This window comes from Bombina bombina, chromosome 5, assembly GCF_027579735.1.
Source record: "Bombina bombina isolate aBomBom1 chromosome 5, aBomBom1.pri, whole genome shotgun sequence".
Classification (NCBI taxonomy): Eukaryota; Metazoa; Chordata; class Amphibia; order Anura; family Bombinatoridae; genus Bombina; species Bombina bombina.
The window spans coordinates 237,123,024-237,140,915 of record NC_069503.1 but is presented as its reverse complement, the minus strand read 5'-3'; positions in this window follow the sequence as shown (position 1 = coordinate 237,140,915).

The following is a 17,892-nucleotide window of genomic DNA, read 5'->3' as shown; positions in this document are numbered from 1 at the left end:
TCCGCGTGTTGCTTAGGGAGGTTTTAGCTGCTCTGAAAGACTGTGATACCATTGCAGTGCCAGAGAAATTGCGCAGACTGGATAAATACTTTGCAGTGCCGGTGTGTACTGATGTTTTTACTGATTATTAATAAGGAATGGGATAGACCAGGTGTGCCGTTCTCTTCCCCTCCTATTTTTAGAAAAATGTTTCCAATAGACGCCACCACACAGGACTTATGGCAGACAGTCCCTAAGGTGGAGGGAGCAGTTTCTACTCTAGTACAGCGTACTACTATCCCTGTCGAGGACAGTTGTGCTTTTTTTTTTAGATCCAATGGATAAAAAATTAGAGGTTACCTTAAGAAAATATTTATTCAACAAGATTTTATCCTACAGCCCCTTGCATGCATTGCCCCTGTTACTGCTGCTGCGGCGTACTGGTTTGAGTCTCTGGAAGAGGCTTTACAGGTAGCGACTCCATTGGATGACATACTTGGCAAACTTAGAGCACTTAAGCTAGCCAATTCTTTTATTCTGATGCCATTGTTAATTTGACTAAACTAACGGCTAAGTATTCTGGTTTTGCTATACAGGCGCGCAGAGCGCTATGGCTTAGATCATGGTCAGCTGACGTGACTTCAAAATCTAAGCTACTTAACATTCCCTTCAAGAGGCAGACCCTATTCAGGCCTGGTTGAAGGAGATTATTGCTGATATCAATGGAGGAAAAGGTCATGCCCTTCCTCAGGACAGCTCCAAATCTAGGGCCAAACAGTCTAATTTTCGTGCCTTTCAAAACTTCAAGGCAGGTGCGGCATCAACTTCCTCTAATAATAAATAAGAGGGAACTTTTGCTCAATCCAAGACGGTCTGGAGACCAAACCTGACCTGGAAAAAAGGTAAGCAGGTAAAAAAGCCTGCTGCTGCCTCTAAGACAGCATGAAGGAACGGCCCCCTATCCGGGAACGGATCTAGTAGGGGGCAGACTTTCACTCTTTGCCCAGGCGTGGGCAAGAGATGTTCAGGATCCCTGTGCGTTGGAAATTATATCCCAGGGATATCTTCTGGACTTCAAAGCTTCCCCCCCAAAATGGAAATTTCACCTTTCACAATTATCTGCACACCAGATAAAGAGAGAGGCATTCTTACACTGTGTACGATACCTCCTAGTTATGGGAGTGATCCATCCAGTTCCAAAGGAGGAACAGGGACAGGGTTTTTACTCAAATCTGTTTGTGGTTCCCAAAAAAGAGGGAACCTTCAGACCAATTTTGGATCTAAAGATCTTAAACAAATTCCTCAAAGTTCCATCGTTCAAGATGGAAACTATTCGTACCATCCTACCACTGATCCAGGAGGGTCAATATATGACTACAGTGGATCTAAAGGATGCTTATCTTCACATTCCGATACACAAAGATCATCATCAGTTTCTCAGGTTTGCCTTTCAAGACAGGCATTACCAGTTGTAGCTCTTCCCTTGGAATTAGCTACAGCCCCAAGAATCTTTACAAAAGTTCTAGGGTCGCTTATGGCGGTCCTAAGGCCGCGGGGCATAGCAGTAGCCCCTTATTTAGACGACATCCTGATACAGGCGTCAAACTTCCAAATTGCCAAGTCTCATACGGACGTAGTACTGGCATTTCTGTGGTCGCATTGGTGGAAAGTGAACGAGGAAAAGAGTTCTCTATCCCCACTCACAAGAGTTTCCTTTCTAGGGACTCTGATAGATTCTGTAGAAATGAAAATTCACCTGACGGAGTCCAGGTTATCAAAGCTTCTAAATTCCTGCCGGGTTCTTCATTCCATTCCGCGCCCTTCGGTGGTTCAGTGTATGGAAGTAATCGGCTTAATGGTAGCGGCAATGGACATAGTGCCGTTTGCACGCTTACATCTCAGACCGCTGCAACTATGCATGCTCAGTCAGTGGAACGGGGATTACACAGATTTGTCCCCTCAACTGAATCTGGACCAAGAGACCAGGGATTCTCTTCTCTGGGGGCTATCTCGGGTCCATCTGTCCAAAGGTATGACCTTTCGCAGGCCAGATTGGACAATTGTTACGACAGATTCCAGCCTTCTAGGTTGGGGTGCAGTCTGGAACTCCCTGAAGGCTCAGGGATCGTGGACTCAGGAGGAGTCTCTCCTTCCATTAAACATTCTGGAACTAAGAGCGATATTCAAGGTTCTTCAGGCTTGGCCTCAGTTAGCAACTCTGAGGTACATCAGATTTCAGTCGGACAACATCACGACTGTAGCTTACATCAACCATCAAGGGGGAACGAGAAGTTCACTAGAGATGTTAGAAGTTTCAAAAATAATTTGCTGGGCAGAGATTCACTCTTGCCACCTATCAGCTATCCATATCCCAGGTCTAGAGCACTGGGAGGCGGATTTTCTAAGTCGTCAGACTTTTCATCCGGGAGAGTGGGAACTCCATCCGGAGGTATTTGCACAACTGATTCATTGTTGGGGCAAGCCAGAACTGGATCTCATGGCGTCTCGCCAGAACGCCAAGCTTCCGTGTTACGGATCCAGGTCCAGGGATCCCAAGGCGACACTGATAGATGCTCTAGCAGCGCCCTGGTCTTTCAACCTGGCTTATGTGTTTCCACCGTTTCCTCTGCTCCTTCGACTGCCAAGATCAAGCAGGAGAGAGCATCTGTGATTCTGATTACACCTGCGTGGCCACGCAGGACCTGGTATGCAGATCTAGTGGACATGTCATCCTTTCCACCATGGTCTCTGCCTCTGAAACAGGACCTTCTACTTCAGGGTCCTTTCAACCATCCAAATCTAATTTCTCTGAGGCTGACTGCCTGGAGATTGAACGCTTGATTTTATCAAAGCGTGGCTTCTCCGAGTCAGTTATTGATACCTTAAGACAGGCACGAAAGCCTGTCACCAGGAAAATTTACCATAAGGTATGGCTTAGATATCTTTATTGGTGTGAATCCAAGGGTTGCTCATGGAGTAAGGTCAGGATTGCTAGGATATTATCTTTTCTCCAAGAAGGTTTGGAAAAAGGATTGTCAGCTAGTTAAGCGTTTGGCAGATGTTCCAGACGTTCAGGCATTTTGTCAGGCTTTAGTTAGAATCAAGCCTGTGTTTAAACCTGTTGCTCCACCATGGAGCTTAAACTTGGTTCTTAAGGTTCTTCAAGGAGTTTCGTTTGAACCTCTTCATTCCATAGATATCAAGCTTTTATCTTGGAAAGTTCTTTTTTGGTAGCTATTTCCTCGGCTCGTAGAGTCTCTGAGCTATCTGCCTTACAATGTGATTCTCCTTATCTGATTTTTCATACGGATAAGGTAGTCCTGCGTACCAAACCTAGGTTCTTACCTAAGGTGGTATCTAACAAGAATATCAATCAAGAGATTGTTGTTCCATCCTTGTGTTACACAATCTGGACGTGGTCCGTGCTTTAAAGTTTTACTTACAAGCTACTATAGATTTTCGTCAAACATCTGCTTTGTTTGTTGTCTACTTTGGACAGAGGAGAGGTCAAAAGGCTTCGGCAACCTTTTTTTCTTTTTGACTAAGAAGCTTAATCCGCTTAGCCTATGAGACTGCTGGACAGCAGCCTCCTGAAAGGATTACAGCTCATTCCACTAGAGCTGTGGCTTCCACTTGGGCCTTTAAAAATGAGGCTTCTTTTGATCAGATTTGCAAGGCGACGACTTGGTCTTCGCTTCATATTTTTTCAAAAGTTTACAAATTTGATACTTTTGCTTCTTCGGAGGCTATATTTGGGAGAAAGGTTTTACGGGCAGTGGTTCCTTCCATTTAAGTTCCTGCCTTGTCCCTCCCTTCATCCGTGTACTTTAGCTTTGGTATTGGTATCCCACAAGTAATGGATGATCCGTGGACTGGATACACCTTACAAGAGAAAACACAATTTATGCTTACCTGATAAATTTATTTCTCTTGTGGTGTATCCAGTCCACAGCCCGCCCTGTCATTTTAAGGCAGGTAAATTTTAAATTTAAACTACAGTAACCACTGCACCCTATGGCTCCTCCTTTCTCGGCTTGTTTTCGGTCGAATGACTGGCTATGACAGTTAGGGGAGGAGCTATATTACAGCTCTGCTGTGGGTGTCCTCTTGCAACTTCCTGTTGGGAATGAGAATATCCCACAAGTAATGGATGATCCGTGGACTGGATACACCACAAGAGAAATAAATTTATCAGGTAAGCATAAATTGTATTTTCTATTAGGAGCTTCCTGTGTCTGTATATCTAGAGCTTGATATTGAAGCTCTTGACAATGTGAGTACCGTTTCTGGTTCTGCTCTAAATTCCACATAACCACAGAACTTAACTATATGTCGCCTAGATTTAGAGTTCTGCGTTAGCCGTCAAAACCAGCGTTAGGGGGTCCTAACGCTGGTTTTGGCCGCCCGCTGGTATTTAGAGTCAGTCAGGAAAGGGTCTAACGCTCACTTTCCAGCCGCAACTTTTCCATACCGCAGATCCCCTTACGTCAATTGCGTATCCTATCTTTTCAATGGGATCTTTCTAACTCCGGTATTTAGAGTCTTGGCTGAAGTGAGCGTTAGAAATCTAACGACAAGACTCCAGCTGCAGAAAAAAGCCAGGAGTTAAGAGCTTTCTGGGCTGACGCCGGTTCATAAAGCTCTTAACTACTGTGCTCTAAAGTACACTAACACCCATAAACTACCTATGTACCCCTAATCTGCCGCCCCCTACACCGCCACCACCTACATTATACTTATTAACCCCTAATCTGCCGCCCCCTACACCGCCGCCACCTACATTATATTTATTAACCCATAATCTGCCCCCCACTACACCGCCGCCACTACATTACATTTATTAACCCCTAACCTAAAGATAATTTTATTTAATTGTATTTAATGTAGGGAATTAATTTAATTATAGTGTAGTGTTAGGTGTTAGTGAAACTTAGGTTAGGTTTTATTTTACAGGTACTTTTGTATTTATTTTAACTAGGAAGTTATTAAATAGTTAATAACTATTTAATAACTATTCTATCTAGTTAAAATAAATACAAAGTTGCCTGTAAAATAAAAATAAACCCTAAGCTAGATACAATGTAACTATTAGTTATATTGTAGCTAGCTTAGGGATTATTTTATAGGTAAGTATTTAGTTTTAAATAGGAATAATTTATTTAATTATAGGAATATTTATTTAGATTTATTTAAATTATATTTAAGTTAGGGGGGGTTAGGGTTAGACTTAAGGGACATTAAACCCATTTTTTTTTTCTTTCTTTCATGATTCAGATAGCGAATGCAATTTTAAACAACTTTCTAATTTACTTCTATTATCTAATTTGCTTCATTTTCTTGATATTCTGTGCTGAAAAGCATATCTAGATAGGCCCAGTAGCTTCTGATTGGTGGTTGCACATATTTGCCTCATGTTATTGGCTCACCCATGTGCATTGCTATTTATTTAACAAAGGATATCTAAAGAATGAAGCAAATTTGATAATAGAAGTAAATTGGAATGTTATTTAAAATTGTATTCTCTGTATGAATCATGAAATATTTTTTGGGGGTTTAATGTCCCTTTAGGTTTAGGGGTTAATAAATTTAATATAGTGGCCGCGGTGTAGGGGGGGCAGATTAGGGGTTAATAAATATAATGTAGGTGGCGGCGGTGTAGGGGGCAGCAGATTAAGGGTTAATTAGTATAATGTAGGGGGCGGCAGATTAGGGGTTAATAAGTATAATGTAGGTGGCGGTGGGCTCCGGGAGCGGCGGTTTAGGGGTTAATATATTTATTAGAGTTGCGGTGGGCTCCGGGAGCGGCGGTATAGGGGTAAACAGTATAGTATAGTGTGGGTGTTTAGTGACAGTATACCAATAAAGCTGTGAAAAAGCCGAAGAGCAGCGAGATCGATGACTGTTAGTTAACAACAGTTCGCTGCTCATCGCCCCGTACTTGGTGCGCAGCTTTTTGACAGCTTTTTTGGTAACTTTGGAGAGCGTATTCAGGTCCACGGCATCGATGTTAGGCGATCTTAGGTGAGCGTATTGGTGCTGGCGAATGCAAGTAAGTTGACGGCTTGATAAGTAGATGCCATAATCTTTTGGGTATAAGATCTCAGTTTTAGTGAATGGTGATAGCTCCCTACTTACAACACACTAGGGACATCTGACAATCCATCACTATATATGGTTTTCTTTTGCATGTATGTCCTGTACTATGGTCTGCTGTAGTATATACTGTGTCTCCTGTTGCACTTTATATGATCTGCTGTAGCAGATATGTCCTGTCGTACCATATATGCTTTGTTGTGGTATATGTCCTTTTGCACTATATATGGTTTATTGTAGTATTTATGGTAGCCCCTATGGGAACAGTGGGGGTGCTAAGGATAAAAGGCATTGGGGACCCAGAAGCTTACAATTTATTGTACTGTGTGATTTGCATACCTACCAGCCCCTGAAAAGTAAATAAAACCCCCATACTATAAATAAACCTACCTGGAACTCCCTCCACAATTATTAAAACCAACCCTACATATATATTGGCCATAAATGTTAACCTAAGTCCTTAACTCCCATGTCCTAAACCCCACTAGACAATTTTTAAGTAAAAAAAATAATATGTGTGTGTGTATGTATATATATATATATATATATACTGTATATGTATATATATATATATACTGTATATATATGCATATATATGGGTGTGTCTAAGTTTGTCTGGGTCAATGTCTGTGAGCATGTGCTGCTATGTTTTTGTGTGATTTTGTGTGTGTCTTTGTGTGTATCTGGAGATGTTTCTGTTTGGTCACTAAGCCAAAAATTGCAAAGGAGGGAGGGGGCCCTATCAATGGTTTTGTCAGGGGCCCTAGAATTTCTAGTGGCAACCCTTAAGGAAATACTTGTAAACTATTTAATACACTCCAGCACGTAAAGTGGATCATTGAGAACAAAAGAGGAGCAATTTTTTGAGTAAACTATCCCTTTAATACCAATTATTATTATTGTTATTATTATTATTAATAAGAAGAATATTACCTTTGTGATTGCTTTCTCTCTCCTAGGGTCTTCATTATTGATATTAAAATGTAAGAAATGTGAGAATATATGTAGATGACTTTTCCATTACTGATTTCTGGAAATCTACTAATACAACATTTTTTGCTTTTAAGAATTTTCTTTCATACTGTTTTGGAGTACTTAATGGAATAAAAAAAAAGGTAGTTTGTCTTTTTAACTTAATTTTTTTTAAATCAATGTGTTTTGAGGAAAAAATGTAATTTTAAGTTATTTAAATGATGATCAGTATTGAGTTTCTACTGGAGCCAAATGAAGAATAACAACTTTTTCGTTTCTGATTTTCTTGCATTCCCAGTACTTGTGATGTGCAGCATTTGTTATATATTTGCCATTTAATTTTTCCAGTTAACATTGTGATATTTGTAGGCAGAAGAGAGGCAAATTTTATAGGTTTTCTGCTCAGCATAATATTAATATTTTAAATTTGGCTGATTGTAGAAAATAGATACTTTGAGTATAGTTGGAAATCAGTGTAAAACACAAAGAAAAACACTATAAAACTGACTTTAGGCGCATTGCCGAGATATTTTTCCTTTCTCCAACATAGGTGTGTCCGGTCCACGGCGTCATCCTTACTTGTGGGATATTCTCTTCCCCAACAGGAAATGGCAAAGAGCCCAGCAAAGCTGGTCACATGATCCCTCCTAGGCTCCGCCTACCCCAGTCATTCTCTTTGCCGTTGTACAGGCAACATCTCCACGGAGATGGCTTAGAGTTTTTTAGTGTTTAACTGTAGTTTTTCATTATTCAATCAAGAGTTTGTTATTTTCAAATAGTGCTGGTACGTACTATTTACTCAGAAACAGAAAAGAGATGAAGAATTCTGTTTGTATGAGGAAAATGATTTTAGCAACCGTAACTAAAATCCATGGCTGTTCCACACAGGACTGTTGAGAGCAATTAACTTCAGTTGGGGGAACAGTTTGCAGTCCCTTGCTGCTTGAGGTATGACACATTCTAACAAGACGATGTAATGCTGGAAGCTGTCATTTTCCCTATGGGATCCGGTAAGCCATGTTTATTACGATTGTAAATAAGGGCTTCACAAGGGCTTATTTAAACTGTAGACTTTTTCTGGGCTAAATCGATTGATTATTAACACATATTTAGCCTTGAGGAATCATTTTATCTGGGTATTTTGATATAATAATATCGGCAGGCACTGTTTTAGACACCTTATTCTTTAGGGGCTTTCCCAAAGCATAGGCAGAGTCTCATTTTCGCGCCGGTGTTGCGCACTTGTTTTTGAGAGGCATGGCATGCAGTCGCATGTGAGAGGAGCTCTGATACTTATAAAAGACTTCTGAAGGCGTCATTTGGTATCGTATTCCCCTTTGGGTTTGGTTGGGTCTCAGCAAAGCAGATACCAGGGACTGTAAAGGGGTTTAAAGCTTAAAACGGCTCCGGTTCCGTTATTTTAAGGGTTAAAGCTTCCAAAATTGGTGTGCAATATTTTCAAGGCTTTAAGACGCTGTGGTGAAAATTTGGTGAATTTTGAACAATTCCTTCATGTTTTTTCGCAATTGCAGTAATAAAGTGTGTTCAGTTTAAAATTTAAAGTGACAGTAACGGTTTTATTTTAAAACGTTTTTTTGTACTTTCTGATCAAGTTTATGCCTGTTTAACATGTCTGACCTACCAGATAGACTGTGTTCTGAATGTGGGGAAGCCAGAATTCCTATTCATTTAAATAAATGTGATTTATGTGATAATGACAATGATGCCCAAGATGATTCCTCAAGTGAGGGGAGTAAGCATGGTACTGCATCATTCCCTCCTTCGTCTACACGAGTCTTGCCCACTCAGGAGGCCCCTAGTACATCTAGCGCGCCAATACTCCTTACTATGCAACAATTAACGGCTGTAATGGATAATTCTGTCAAAAACATTTTAGCCAAAATGAACCCTTGTCAGCGTAAGCGTGGCTGCTCTGTTTTAGTTACTGAAGAGCATGACGACGCTGATATTAATATCTCTGAAGGGCCCCTAACCCAATCTGAGGGGGCCAGGGAGGTTTTGTCTGAGGGAGAAATTACTGATTTAGGGAACATTTCTCAGCAGGCTGAATCTGATGTGATTAAATTTAAATTTAAATTGGAACATCTCCGCATTTTGCTTAAGGAGGTATTATCCACTCTGGATGATTGTGAAAATTTAGTCATCCCAGAGAAACTATGTAAAATGGACAAGTTCCTAGAGGTGCCGGGGCTCCCAGAAGCTTTTCCTATACCCAAGCGGGTGGCGGACATTGTTAATAAAGAATGGGAAAGGCCCGGTATTCCTTTCGTCCCTCCCCCCATATTTAAAAAATTGTTTCCTATGGTCGACCCCAGAAAGGACTTATGGCAGTCAGTCCCCAAGGTCGAGGGAGCGGTTTCTACTTTAAACAAACGCACCACTATTCCCATAGAGGATAGTTGTGCTTTCAAAGATCCTATGGATAAAAAATTAGAAGGTTTGCTTAAAAAGATGTTTGTTCAGCAGGGTTACCTTCTACAACCCATTTCATGCATTGTCCCTGTCACTACTGCCGCATATTTCTGGTTTGATGAACTGCTTAAGGTGCTCGATAGTGACTCTCCTCCTTATGAGGAGATTATGGACAGAATCAATGCTCTAGACGCCTCTTTGCAATTGGCTAAGTTAGCGGCTAAGAACTCTGGGTTTGCTATTGTGGCGCGCAGAGCGCTTTGGTTGAAATCTTGGTCGGCTGATGCGTCTTCCAAGAACAAGCTACTAAACATTCCTTTCAAGGGGAAAACGTTGTTTGGTCCTGACTTGAAAGAGATTATCTCTGATATCACTGGGGGTAAGGGCCACGCCCTTCCTCAGGATCGGCCTTTCAAGAAAAAAAAATAGACCTAATTTTCGTCCCTTTCGTAAAAACGGACCAGCCCAAGGTGCTACGTCCTCTAAGCAAGAGGGTAATACTTCTCAGGCCAAGCCAGCTTGGAGACCAATGCAAGGCTGGAACAAGGGAAAGCAGGCCAAGAAACCTGCCACTGCTACCAAGACAGCATGAAATATTGGCCCCCGATCCGGGACCGGATCTGGTGGGGGGCAGACTCTCTCTCTTCGCTCAGGCTTGGGCAAGAGATGTTCTGGATCCCTGGGCGCTAGAAATAGTCTCCCAGGGTTATCTTCTGGAATTCAAGGGACTTCCCCCAAGGGGGAGGTTCCACAGGTCGCAGTTGTCTTCAGACCACATAAAAAGACAGGCGTTCTTACATTGTGTAGAAGACCTGTTAAAAATGGGAGTGATTCATCCTGTTCCATTAAGAGAACAAGGGATGGGGTTCTACTCCAATCTGTTCATAGTTCCCAAAAAAGAGGGAACGTTCAGACCAATCCTAGATCTCAAGATCTTAAACAAATTTCTCAAGGTCCCATCGTTCAAGATGGAAACCATTCGAACTATCCTTCCTTCCATCCAGGAAGGTCAATTCATGACCACGGTGGATTTAAAGGATGCGTATCTACATATTCCTATCCACAAGGAACATCATCGGTTCCTAAGGTTTGCATTCCTGGACAAACATTACCAGTTCGTGGCGCTTCCTTTCGGATTAGCCACTGCTTCAAGGATTTTCACAAAGGTACTAGGGTCCCTTCTAGCGGTGCTAAGACCAAGGGGCATTGCAGTAGTACCTTACCTGGACGACATTCTGATTCAAGCGTCGTCCCTTCCTCAAGCAAAGGCTCACACGGACATTGTCCTGGCCTCTCTCAGATCTCACGGCTGGAAAGTGAACGTGGAAAAGAGTTCTCTATCCCCGTCAACAAGGGTTCCCTTCTTGGGAACAATTATAGACTCCTTAGAAATGAGGATCTTTCTAACAGAGGCCAGAAAAACAAAGCTTCTGGACTCTTGTCGGATACTTCATTCCGTTCCTCTTCCTTCCATAGCTCAGTGCATGGAAGTGATCGGGTTGATGGTGGCGGCGATGGACATAGTTCCTTTTGCGCGCATTCATCTAAGACCATTACAACTGTGCATGCTCAGTCAGTGGAATGGGGACTATACAGACTTGTCTCCGAAGATACAAGTAAATCAGAGGACCAGAGACTCACTCCGTTGGTGGCTGTCCCTGGACAATCTGTCTCAAGGGATGATGTTCCACAGACCAGAGTGGGTCATTGTCACGACCGACGCCAGTCTGATAGGCTGGGGCGCGGTCTGGGGATCCCTGAAAGCTCAGGGTCTTTGGTCTTGGGAAGAATCTCTTCTACCGATAAATATTCTGGAACTAAGAGCGATATTCAATGCTCTCCAGGCCTGGCCCCAGCTTGCGAGGACCAGGTTCATACGGTTTCAATCAGACAACATGACGACTGTTGCGTACATCAACCATCAGGGGGGAACAAGGAGTTCCCTAGCGATGGAAGAAGTAACCAAAATTATTCTTTGGGCGGAGTCTCACTCCTGCCACCTGTCTGCTATCCACATCCCAGGAGTGGAAAATTGGGAAGCGGATTTTCTGAGTCGGCAGACATTGCATCCGGGGGAGTGGGAACTCCATCCGGAAATCTTTGCCCAAGTCACTCACCTGTGGGGCATTCCAGACATGGATCTGATGGCCTCTCGTCAGAACTTCAAAGTTCCTTGCTACGGGGCCAGATCCAGGGATCCCAAGGCGGCTCTAGTGGATGCACTAGTGGCACCTTGGACCTTCAAACTAGCTTATGTGTTCCCGCCATTTCCTCTCATCCCCAGGCTGATAGCCAGGATCAAGCAGGAGAGGGCGTCGGTGATCTTGATAGCTCCTGCGTGGCCACGCAGGACTTGGTATGCAGATCTGGTGAATATGTCATCGGCTCCACCTTGGAAGCTACCTTTGAGACGAGACCTTCTTGTTCAGGGTCCGTTCGAACATCCGAATCTGGTTTCACTCCAGCTGACTGCTTGGAGATTGAACGCTTGATTTTATCGAAGCGAGGATTCTCAGATTCTGTTATCGATACTCTTGTTCAGGCCAGAAAGCCTGTGACTAGAAAGATTTACCACAAAATTTGGAAAAAATATATCTGTTGGTGTGAATCTAAAGGATTCCCTTGGGACAAGGTTAAGATTCCTAGGATTCTATCCTTCCTTCAAGAAGGATTGGAAAAAGGATTATCTGCAAGTTCCCTGAAGGGACAGATTTCTGCCTTGTCGGTATTACTTCACAAAAAGCTGGCAGCTGTGCCAGATGTTCAAGCCTTTGTTCAGGCTCTGGTTAGAATCAAGCCTGTTTACAAACCTTTGACTCCTCCTTGGAGTCTCAATTTAGTTCTTTCAGTTCTTCAGGGGGTTCCGTTTGAACCCTTACATTCCGTTGATATTAAGTTATTATCTTGGAAAGTTTTGTTTTTAGTTGCGATTTCTTCTGCTAGAAGAGTCTCAGAATTATCTGCTCTGCAGTGTTCTCCTCCTTATCTGGTGTTCCATGCAGATAAGGTGGTTTTACGTACTAAACCTGGTTTTCTTCCAAAAGTTGTTTCTAACAAAAACATTAACCAGGAGATTATCGTACCTTCTCTGTGTCCAAAACCAGTTTCAAAGAAGGAACGTTTGTTGCACAATTTGGATGTTGTTCGCGCTCTAAAATTCTATTTAGATGCTACAAAGGATTTTAGACAAACATCTTCCTTGTTTGTTGTTTATTCAGGTAAAAGGAGAGGTCAAAAGGCAACTTCTACCTCTCTCTCTTTTTGGATTAAAAGCATCATCAGATTGGCTTACGAGACTGCCGGACGGCAGCCTCCCGAAAGAATCACAGCTCATTCCACTAGGGCTGTGGCTTCCACATGGGCCTTCAAGAACGAGGCTTCTGTTGATCAGATATGTAGGGCAGCGACTTGGTCTTCACTGCACACTTTTACCAAATTTTACAAGTTTGATACTTTTGCTTCTTCTGAGGCTATTTTTGGGAGAAAGGTTTTGCAAGCCGTGGTGCCTTCCATTTAGGTGACCTGATTTGCTCCCTCCCTTCATCCGTGTCCTAAAGCTTTGGTATTGGTTCCCACAAGTAAGGATGACGCCGTGGACCGGACACACCTATGTTGGAGAAAACAGAATTTATGTTTACCTGATAAATTTCTTTCTCCAACGGTGTGTCCGGTCCACGGCCCGCCCTGGTTTTTTTAATCAGGTCTGATATTTTATTTTCTTTAACTACAGTCACCACGGTACCATATGGTTTCTCCTATGCAAATATTCCTCCTTAACGTCGGTCGAATGACTGGGGTAGGCGGAGCCTAGGAGGGATCATGTGACCAGCTTTGCTGGGCTCTTTGCCATTTCCTGTTGGGGAAGAGAATATCCCACAAGTAAGGATGACGCCGTGGACCGGACACACCGTTGGAGAAAGAAATTTATCAGGTAAACATAAATTCTGTTTTTGTCATTTAACAGAGGATATTTCACAACCTTATAAATGAGGAATAAAACATTTTACCAACTTAGCTTTGAGAGTAGTCATTATTAAGTAAGCATATATACAGATCTTGTGCATTTCCTGTATTAACTGTTTAGCATTAATTGTAAGCTCAAAAGCCCATCTCTCCTGTTGCTGATCTCTTGTAAAGGTGGTGTACAGTTAGCAGTGGTTCACGGACAGGGCTCTCTACCCTTTATGCTTCATGAAAATGTATTTTGATCATTGTACTCTGCAATTTTATGACTTATGCCAGTAATGTGTTTGCACTTTATAAATAAGTGACAATAATACTATACACCGTATGATGTAATCTGTAGTTAAAAAAGAGGAAATGTCCAGGAGTGGGAAGCAATGAAAACAGAAGTGGCAACAATCCAACCCAGCACTGATGAATAGTTAAAAATTCACATTTATTTAGAATAATAAAAAAAACTTGTACTTCGCAGGACATGGATTAAGGAGTTCAGGTACCTACTTGCTGACGCGTTTCATGCCGTTCTGGCGCTTTATCAAAGGTAGTGTAATGTGTGCAATGGGGGACTGCTATTTACACACTTCATTCACACCCATCAGGCTTTGCCGTCCAATCGGAGATTGCATTTAACACCCTGCCCACATTACACTACATTGCGTAGTTTGTCCTAAGTAAAATTGCAACAATAAACAATTCATAAAAGACATAAGCTCACCAAAAAGAAACAAAAAGAGCACAAAGCATCGATTTCCACTTCCATGGAAAAACATCTGTAGTTACACTAATACAATGTTATAGCTACTTCCATGTCTTTTTATTGGTTCCCTTTCAGATCTGCCTGCTTTTTAGGGTAAATCCCTATATCTTTCTTTACTTCCAAATGTTAGTCTTTTAATAGACTGTGAGAGAGTCTGGGCTAGATTTTCTAATGGCCTCTTGAGCTCCCCTTACTACATTTCTATGCAATTTAAGGTAACCATTCACCAAAGCTCCATCACCTACTAAATGTTTTTAAGAGGCTCCATAGAGTTATCTCAGTCAAAAAGCCCTTTTACGTTGTTTATCGTTCCTAGTCCTCCATTTCAGCCCCATCACTATATAGTTTAGGCAGCAGGAGCAGAAACACACGACTTTCAACAGAGGATCTTGGGTATCTATATTATCAGATATTAAGGTTTACTTGGGAGGTTGTTAAAAACAACTGTGTGTAGTCATATTGCAGCTGCAGGAAGGAAATGAATATACTTAAAAGCATTTATTATAATTAGACGTAGCTTCCTAAAAAAGAAAACAAAAACAGCTTTGTGTCCCTTTACATTGAAATGAGCATTCTATGCTAACCACTGCTTTTTCATATGTTTTTATCTTTTGAATAGATAGACTTTGGCTGGAACTTGGCAAGTTAGTGTGAAATGGGGGTTACTGCATAATACGATGTTCGTACTTTATGGGTTATTAAGAGATAAATATTTGTCACTTTGCAATATTAGAATAATTAGACAAAACTACAGTGAAAACCACTGAACCTATCTTCATGAAATTGAATATGGAGATAGATATTGGAGACAATTATAGTGCTTTTCTATCTATGGTCTCGATCACAATATTTCTGATATTGGCTCCTGATATCAAAGTTTCGGTTATAGAAGATATTTGCAGAGTTTTTTTTGAGTAATTACAATCCCAAATGGATTCAACTGATAAAAGGCCACAGTTGTGAAATAGGTTTTATGCAAAAACCTCCTGAAAATGTCTTTAAGTTGTTGTTATCAGAAACAAAACTGGAAATCCAAATGAAATAGACAAATACAAAGGGCATTTTACACCTTTAAAGATGAAATTACAGGTGTCTGGATTGATCCCATTGTACAGTGCATGAGAAAAATAATTGGTGACGTAAAATTAACCTTTTTTATTTTGAAACCATCCATAAGTGTTAAACAATCTAAATGCCATTTGTATATGGTAGTGATGGGTATACTGGGAATTTTGTATACGGAAATGATGGATATACTGGGGTCAATGTAAATCATGTAAGTTACGAGATTTATAATATCATCATAAATGTATTTAGCAGAAAAATGTATTTAAAATTATTTACTCTCTCTATATACAGAACACATATATACAGACACACACACACACACACACACATGCATATATAGATAGATAGATAGATAGATAGATAGATAGACACCTTTATTTATTTATTAATTTTTTAAGTAAAAAACAACATTTTAAAAACCTTGTCATATTTCTATTAATGTAAGAAGATGTCAGTAAAATGTTCTAAACATTGTAAATCATAATTAATCAATACACAAATATTGATACTTCATTTTTTTTCAAAAACCTGTTTAAAAGGCCTCAGTTTCCAATAACCAAAATGGAACAGCAAAGGTTAAATTACAATCATTACAACAAAATTGTCTATAGAAATTAAAATGAAAGTTTTGAGATTGTGATCACCTTGAACATGACTGTATCACAAACACACACATATTAAGTCTTTTATTGGAAAGAAAACAAATAAATATACCTTACTCTCCCCCTAGACTATCCCTTTAAGTACTCCAATTGTGCACCAAATGCTAGAAGGCTCTGATCTCGTGCTAGGTGCCTGAATGACATGATATCAGCACATATGTTCTCTTGCTCTCAACAACCTTATTACTCTGCTTCTTTATGGGTTGAGCATCAGTTTTTGATGCAAAAGACATGGAATAAAAAAACACACACAATAATATAAGCCTATTTATATGTGCCATAACTGCAACATGTGGCCTGAATCCAGTGGCGGATCCAGGGGGGGGGGGGCAACGGGGCAATTGCCCCCCCCCCCCCCCCAGAATATAGTGAGAGTCCCAAGGCAGAACATATCTTAGCCCCACGGCCGCCCTGCACAGGCACCGCCGCACAACTAGAACCTTCCCCAAAATAACAGCCCAGTGCAGCCATGGCCACCCTACCCTTTAGGCTCCCAGCCTCCCATGTGCGTACGGCAATCAAGAGGTTATTTAACCTCTAGGCTAGACGAAGCATTGTGTGCACTGTGCGGACTCGGAGCAACGTCTTTGCGGTGTCACATTCAGAGCGGTCGCATGTATGATTATCTCTCTTTCTTGGCGGCCGCCGCTTCAGTGCTACACCTAATAAAGCCCATATTCAAACGTTTTTGTCGACAGCGGACTTCATTAGGTGCAGCACTGAAGCGGCGGCAGCCAAGAAAGAGAGATAATCATACATGCGTGCGACCGCTCTGGATGTGACGTGACGCGGCTCCGCACAGGATAGCATATAGTTTAAACTGTCTTGTTGCCGCTCCCTCTATTACCGGATCCGGATTCTTTCCTGTTGCTCCCTGCCCCTGGGACCTGGTGAGTTCAGCTGGGTTACACCATGTATGTACTTCTATGAATACATCATATTAATCGTGCAATCTTACTGGCATGATCATTTGTTTGCACTGATGATGTTGAATAGTCAGTAAGTATTGTGTAATTCAGTGACAGGCTCAGCCAAGCACTGAACAGCCACATTGCTCTGAGTCGTTAACAGGCCATCATGGCCATGCATTATACTAAACCATTTTCAGACCTACACAGCAGAAGCGTTAAATAGAGCTAGCTGGGAATGTGGGTTAACTTAAGGCAGGCATGATGAATAGGGGTAGGTGTCTTTACCCATTTTATGTTTCATGGTATTTTAGCTATATACTGTAACTGTGGGAGAAATACTGTATGTAAGTTATATGCACACACTGACTGATTACCAAGATGCTGCCTTGTATGGTACCCCTGTATGTAATGTGTATTAAGCACAGATTATTTTTTTTAAGGAAACAAAGTACTGTACATTTTCTAATACAAATGGGGTAAAGATTAATAATGAAATCCAATAAAGGAGTAACAACAAATGAAAAAGATCTTTACATGTTTAAAACTTGTTTTGTGCTTAGTTATAGCAGAGGCATATTTTGGTCAAGACTATCTAGGCCTGAGCCTAAGTCAACAGGATTTATGGGGCAGCACATTTTGAGGGGTAGTTGTAGAACATTATGGCTTCATGTTCCTATGTTTTCTGAAATTTGTTTGTATAAATATTCTTCTTTCTTACATATCAGTGATTACTGGGTTTTTTTGTTTTTTTTTGTTTGCACCTCATGCCTTCAATTCTGTTATCTATGTGGCAAATGTGAGGTAAAATAGTTGCAGTTGAGGGTTTTGGGAGTAGCCTAACACAGCACAAAAGCTAAATGCACCACAGGGGCGATTAGCTAATCTATGGGAACTTTACTGAAGTGCATGTTACCTAAGGGGATGAAGGTATATCTATCTATTTTTTTTTTCTTATTTTTATTCTGTTTTAGGAATCAGGTTAACAGAATCTCTTTCCATGTCTCTTGCTGCTGCAGTCTCTGGTATGGATGTCATTGCAGTCAGTGTGACTTAT